Below are 7,740 nucleotides of genomic sequence, written 5' to 3' on the forward strand. Positions count from 1 at the left end.
CCATTCGAGAAATCTTTCGGGACAATTTTTCGATGACTGTAGTGCCACTCTATTAATTATCGTAATCAGTTAATGTTTCTACTTACATGCTTGGCTTATATTCTTTATGGCATTGTTGCTTACAACATTTTAATTCTAGTAGGTTGAATGACATGATTAATTTAGGTTTTATTCCTAAACATATCTAAAATATAGGAAATAGTTAATGTTTTCCAGCGTCTTATATTAAGTAGAATACCCTATAATTAAGAAATCTAAAATCTGGCCATATGAATGAACTAAGAAGAAAAGAAATCAAAACTCGAGTCATTTTAAGGTTTAAGGTTGCTTAGCCATAATTAGACTACCTGAACCCAAGATAAAAAGGTTAATATAGAAAGCCATTGAATGCATCTTTTTTTTAGGTTATGCACATCAGAATATAGGTTATAGATTTTCTAGTCATGGAACCCAACCATTTTTTTTAATCCAGTTATACAAAGTTCTTTGAAAGTAGGTTCATGAGTTTAATTCTATTTTCTATTAATAAAATGGGGAGACCTTTCAAATCACTTTGAAATAGTGATAAATCTAGTTAATCTAAATAACCCTTTAAACTAAGGTGTAAATGAACCAAAACAGAAAATTTCTTCGGGATTTTATTGTGTACTTGGTAAAAGGTGCAAGGGATCCATCTTGTAATAAAAACTTGATACATGTAATACTGAATCTGATTTTATGAAGAGACTATGAAGTCTCAAGATATAACTTCTTGGAAAGAAGCTATTTGTGACACCCTAGCTCATCTCTTGTGGTTTGGTGGGAGGCCGAGGCATTGGAATATGCACCGCATGGGTCACATTCCTCGTTCTGTGTAAGGTTTGTGTGTGTGCTTGTATGCTCGGCACCATGGGTGTAAAAATTTCACAATGTAAAGAAAAGGGTATGGGATAAAATAATAAATGTAAGTACGTACCAGAGAGTTGACAAACATCAAACTTAACATCATAAATATCCATAAGTCATGAAAACCATCATAAGTCCCCAAGTTGTTCTCCAAGTCTGTAGAACTTAAGTAAAAACATATCTATAGAGTCTGACAAAAAAGGAGGACAGACCCCCATCTCATTCCTCGAGTTGGATTGGTTCTTCTTGCTCATACTCGTCCTAATCGCCTACATCTGCAACAAAGCAGTGAGACTATCATGGTGAAATTTCAAGAAATTTTAGTAAAGATCATTCTAATAGTTATAAAATAAGAGATAAAAAAATATATATTGGATAAAAAAAAACTCAAGAGACCCCGGGCAACGAGATCGATCTACTTACCGAGAAAAGGAATCGAGCATCCAATACTCGTGCATGGGAATGCAACACCCCGAGTAACAGTTAGAACTCGTGAGGGTCACTATGAATTCTTAGTAATGGCATTTGGTCTAACAAATGCACTTGCTACCTTCCAAGGGTTAACGAATGAGGTATTCAAGCATTTCCTAAGAAAATTTGTATTAGTTTTCTTTGATGATATTTTGGTATATATCCAAGAGTTTTCTGACGATTTGGTGCATTTAAGATCAGTTTTGGATATTTTAAAGCATCATAGTTTATATGCTAAGATATCAAAGTGTAAGTTTGGAGTGATTGAGATTGATTTTTTGGGGCATATAATCTTTGGCAATGGAGTGAAGGCTAATCCAGCTAAGATCTCTTCAATGGTGAAATGGTCTATGCCTACTTCATTCAGGTCATTAAGGGGTTTCCTGGGGCTTACAATATATTATAGGATGTTTATAAGACAATATGGGTCGATTATAGCGCCATCGGTTGTGTTGTTAAAGAAAATCTCTTTTGAATGGACTGAAGAAGCCAACAAGGCTTTTTCTACTGTTGAAGCATGCTAGCACTCACCCTCCTGTTCTGAGGCTACTTGACTTTTCCTATGATTTTACAATTGAGTGTGATGCTTACAATGTAGGGTTAGGGGCTCTTTTAACGCAGGATGGTCAGCCCTTGTCTTTTTCAATAAGGCTCTTAAGGGGACAACTTTACTTCTGCCTACACATGAGAAAGAACTATTGGATTTAGTTTTTGCAATCAACAAGTGGAGGCCATATTTGTTGGGGAAGACTTTTAGAGTTAAAATAGACCAGCAAACTCTTAAGTATCTATTGGAGCAAAAAGTGGAAACGAAAGCATAACATAAATGGATTTCCAAGTTAGTCGCATATGATTTCATAATTAAATACAAGAGAGGGAAAGAAAACAAGGTAGCAGATGCCTTGTCAAGGAAGGTGAAAGAAGAAACTGCTACAATAGTCTTAATTTCTTTTCCTACACCTCTTTCGATAGAAGAGCTTAAGCAAAGCTACTTCTTGTCCTAGAAAATGCACAAGATTTATTCTCAACCCCAACAGGGTGGAGAAGGTACTCAACATTATTCACTGCAACAGGGTGGAGAAGGTACTCAACATTATTAGTTAGAAATGTAAAGTTAGTGGTTGTTCCCTTATCACCCTTTAAAGGTAAAAAATTATAGTATATCCATCATAATCCACAAGCAGGGCATGTGGGTTATCACAAGACCTTGCAAAGAGCTAAGATGGACTTTTCTTGGAAGGGAATGTGCAGAGACACTAAAAAGCTTGTTAAGGAGTGTGACATATGCCAAGTTACTAAATATAAAGCTCTCCATCCAACAGGATTACTTCAACCATTGCCAATTCCTAAGTTACCATGGTTGGATATATCAATGGATTTCTTTAGGGGCTTCCCCTTTCACATGGATTGAGTGTAGTTTTCTCGAATGTGGATCTACTCACAAAGTTTGCCCATTTATTTTCACTCTCTCATCCATATACAGCTAGCAATGTGGCTTGTTGTGCTGAAAATATTTGCAAGCGCATAAAATCGTAACAAGTAGTAAAGTGTTTTAAAGAAAATAGGTGTCGAACCCACAGAGATTAATTATATTATTGAGTACTGAAATTTACTAAATTAATTACTATTTGAAAAACTAAAATTTTAAAAATAGATTATCTAAATTAAACTGAAGAAAATAGCATTAAAATTAAGATTTTAAAGATGATAAGAATAGATATAGAGCATCTGATTTCACCTAGCGAATCTCACACAATTTATTCTTCCTTGTTATAGAATTCCAATTATCCCAAGTTGATGATAAAAATCTCTTAACTATTCAATATTTTCTCTTGAATAATACTAAAAATATCTCCAATAAATAACTTCGTATCTCTATATGAATTTAATTAATTGGAGATTCATTAAGTTTTTTAGATTTTTCTTAAAAATCACACTAATCGCAGTAAAGTATCTCTACTTTGACTCAACTAATAGTGCTTAATCCTAGAGCTCTAATCACAAATCATCTTTCGGTCTCATTACGATTCAATAAATCGAACAATAATTAGCTAGAAAATTGCAAGCATTAAGAACAAAGAATAAACACTCAATTATGGAAATATTGAAAATATTAAAAATAAAATAACTCAGAATATAAATTGTGTGTTCAATGCTAGACTACATCAAAACTCTAAAAAATAAAATTAGCTCATAATGAAATTGGAAAGAAAAAGAATAAAACTAGTCTTTTCGTTGAAGTCGGTTGATGAAGCATGCGGCTCTCGCCTCTGCCCTCCAGATCCGCCTCCTCGAAAGAAACTTAAAAAATAATCTCTAGACTATTGGACTCTAAAACTCAGTCCCTCTATTCATTCCATAAGCCGGGATTAAATAGATATCAAAATCTAAATTCGGAAACAAGATAAATGCGGCTACAATATAGCCTAAAATCTGAAAAATAATTTTTAAAGATAAATATTAACATAAAAAAAAATATTCCAATAATAACGAAATTATCTAAAATGGAAGATTCAGTAAGAAGCGGCTTGATTTGCGGTGTTCGGGAGAATTTGGTGGTCAACAGATTGATTGTGAAACTCGGAAGGGTCCCACTGGGTAGATGTCGTGTGCGCTGAATATAACTGGTCTCTTCGCCCAATGGCCAAGATGTAAGGTTCCTGACTAAGATGAAAAGTTCCTCTAGCCAACCTACCAAGCAGTAAAGCTGCTTGCATTTGCTAGTTATTACCCACGATGTCATTACTAATTTGATTGGTTAAATTAGTTGTTTAGACTGGTCGCGGTCATTTAGGCTCAACTTTTGTCGCCCAAACTAGTCGCCCAATTCTGGTCACCCTTGGGTCTCCTCGCCTAATGAGAGGAAAGTCTTCTCGCCCAAATCTCCTCGGCACTTCTCAGATCTCATCGCCTCTCGTCGGTTTGGATCCGTAGTCTCTTTTTTTGTACCAAAATGCTCTCATTTTGCATTAAATCTTCTCATTCCTTCAAATTCAAGAAAATAAAGAAAAATATATAGAAATAAAATAAAATCAATAGAATCAAAGGAAAACTTACACTTTTCATAAATAAAAGAGTAATAAAAACCATATAAAAATAACATTTATCATGGCTCATGTATTTTTAGCCGGTGTGTTCAAACTCTATGGCATGCCAAAATCAATTATCTCGGATAGAGACCTAGTGTTTACAAGTTCTTTTTTGCGAGAGTTATTTCAATTGTCGGGGACTTCATTGGCCTTCAACTCAACCGATCATCCTCAAACCAATGGGCAAACTGAGGCACTAAACAAGTATTTGGAAGGATACTTGCAGTGTTACATTGGTAATAAGCCAAAGAAATGGAGCGAGTGGATCCCCATGACAGAATAGTATTATAACACTACAACTCCTTACATTGGAGTTTCTCCTTTTGAAGCTCTTTATGGATATCATCCTCTCAAGCTAATCACTTATATTCATGGAAACTGTTAATGCAGCAGTAGAATAGCAGTTAAGATCAAGGGAGGAACTTTTGACACTCTTGAAAGAAAATTCACAAAAGACTCAACAAATAATGAAATTTTTTACTGATAGAAAGAGAACCGAGAGGAGCTTTGAGGTTGGTGAATGGGTATTTCTAATGTTACAACCTTATAGATAGAAAACAGTAGCAATGTGCCATAACTTGAAGTTAGGTCCAAGGTATTATGAGCCCTTTCAGGTGACAGCAAAGTTAGGGACTGTAGCTTATCAATTGAATTTACCTACAACTTCCAAGATTCACCCTTTTTTCACGTTTCTTTTTTTTAAAAAAACAAAGGAAATCAGGCCAACAAATTACTCCACTATCAACACTACCACCAACTAATCAAGAAAGGAACATTTAGCTTAAACCTGAAGCTATACTTGAAAGGCATATGAAGAAGGTGGGAAATCATGTTGTCACAAAAGTTCTCGTTAAGTGGCTCGATGCACCCTCAAATGACAAATCTTGGGAATCCCTATGGAAGTTGTGCAACCCTTATCCACACCTTGTTGGCAAGGTTCTTTGAAGTCAGGGAAAAGCTAATCAATAGCCTTGCGGTCAAGGCTCTTAAAGGAGGACAGAATGTCAGAGGAGGCAGGTCAACTCCTTTAACACAGCTGTCTATATAATTAATTGCATGCCAAATGCTATTCTTAAGCACAAATCACCATATGAAGTGTTTTTACATAAAACACCAGATTACTCACTTCTCAGGACGTTTGGGTATGCTTGTTATCCCTAATTTCGACCTTACAAAAATCATAAACTCCAATTCAAATCTAAAAAATGTATCTTTCTTGGCTCAATTCTAATCACAGAGGTTATTGGTGTTTACATCCTCTCACCCATAAGGTTTATCCAGTTGTAGTGTAGTCTTTGATGAAACATAATTTCCTTGTTTAAAGTCTACTTTGTAGGGGCCATCTGTTCAAGAATCTACACCAACAAGATCTCTGATTCCCCCTAACCATCCTATGCTTACAAGATCTCGTACTGGTCATTCTAGACCAAAAGCTTTTTTTGATTACCACCTGTACAACACTCGTTATCCCTTGTGTAGTTTACAAACCATTGTTATTCCCACTGCTCGTCCTTCATTTCATTAGGCATTAAGCAACTTGAATGGCATAAGGCTATGGTAGAAAAGTTCCGGGCACTTCAGGAAAACAACACATGGACTGTCCTAAACCCTATAATCGGAATGTCATTAAGAACAAGTGGGTATACAAAGTAAAAGAACACTCAAATGGCTCCAAATAAAATACGGGAAGAAGTATATTCTGATTTAGTTCTCGATTTTGAAACCACATATTGTTTCTCTGCACTCCAGGAAATTAAGCAAGAGCCAAGAAATACTGTATACCCAGTCGTGGATCTACGATCATCCACTAATCTTGCCCAGTCAAAGTCACTAAATGCATTGAGAGTGAGAGGACCTTTGCCAAGAAATAAACTATGATGAATTGTGCCCTTGAGATATCTATGAACACGCTTGGCAGCTGAGAAATGTTTTGTTGTAGGCGAATGCAAGTATTGACATAGTTGATTGACTAGAAAAGAAATTTCTAGTATAGTAAAAGTACAATACTAAAAGGCTCCAACCAATTTTCTATAGGTGGTAACATCATCCATAGGATCCCCTGAGAACCGTGAGAGTTTAGATCCTTAGGCCATTAGAGTAGTGCATGGCTTGGCACCAACCATTCGAAATTGATGTAATAAATCAACTATGTACTTGGACTCAGACAAATAAAGACCAGTACAATCACGATGAACCTTTAAGCCAAGGAAGTAATGCAAGGAATCCAAATCCTTAACAGCAAACTCTTGCGTAAGAGAACTAATGAGGCTCATAATAAGATTCAAATCAGTACCTGTTATAATGATATCATCTACATAAATTAGTAGAAAGATATATACTGAGTGAAGATGAAAAATAAACAAAGAATAGTCAACATGAGATTCAGTGAAGCTAATATTCTACAAAGTCTATGCAAACTTGCAAAACCAAGCTCTGAGGGCCAGTTTAAGACCATAGAGGGCTTTGTTGAGTCAACAAACATGATGTGGAAGGTGAGGATTAACAAGTCCAACAGGTTGTTCCATATATACTTATTTAGTTAGAGTACCATGAAGAAATGCATTAGAGATATCATGTTGTTAGAGGGCCAGTTATAGTGAACAACAATACTAAGAATCATGCGAATGGTGGATGGCTTGATAACTGGGCTGAAGGTGTCTGTGTAATCTAAGCCATCTTGTTGCTGAAAAATGAGAGTGTGCAAGTAAAGAAAGGCCTGTTTCAACCAAATGTCCATATTTCCTCTCAGCAACACCATTTTGTTGAAAGGTATAAGGATATGATATATGATGAAGAATACCATTGTGTTGGAGAAAATCCTTCAATTGATTGGAGGTGAATTCACCACCACCGTCAGTTTATAAGGCTTTAATGGATCTATCAACCTGTTGTTCAGCAAAATATTTGAATTGTAAGAAATACTTAAGGACATCAGATTTGGCATACAGGGGATATATCTAGGTGAATCTAGAAAAATCATCAATAAATGTAACATAGAATTTACAGCCACTTAATGACTAAATTAGAGAACACCAAACATCTGAATGTATTATTTCAAGAGGAAATGTAGACATCCGTGAAGAACTAGAGAAAGGGAGAGTCTTGCTTTTGGCTAATTGGCAAGACTCACATATAGAAGATTTATTGATACCACTAGACATGGAGATAAGACACCTAGACTTTAACATTTGTAAGATAGCAGCAGCTGGATGACCAAGTCAATGGTGCCAAATGGAAGAATTAGCAGAGACTCCAAGAAAGGCAACATAGGCTCTAGTTTTATTGGTAGAAGTTG

This window comes from Juglans regia, chromosome 4 (assembly GCF_001411555.2).
Source record: "Juglans regia cultivar Chandler chromosome 4, Walnut 2.0, whole genome shotgun sequence".
NCBI classification, from domain to species: Eukaryota; Viridiplantae; Streptophyta; class Magnoliopsida; order Fagales; family Juglandaceae; genus Juglans; species Juglans regia.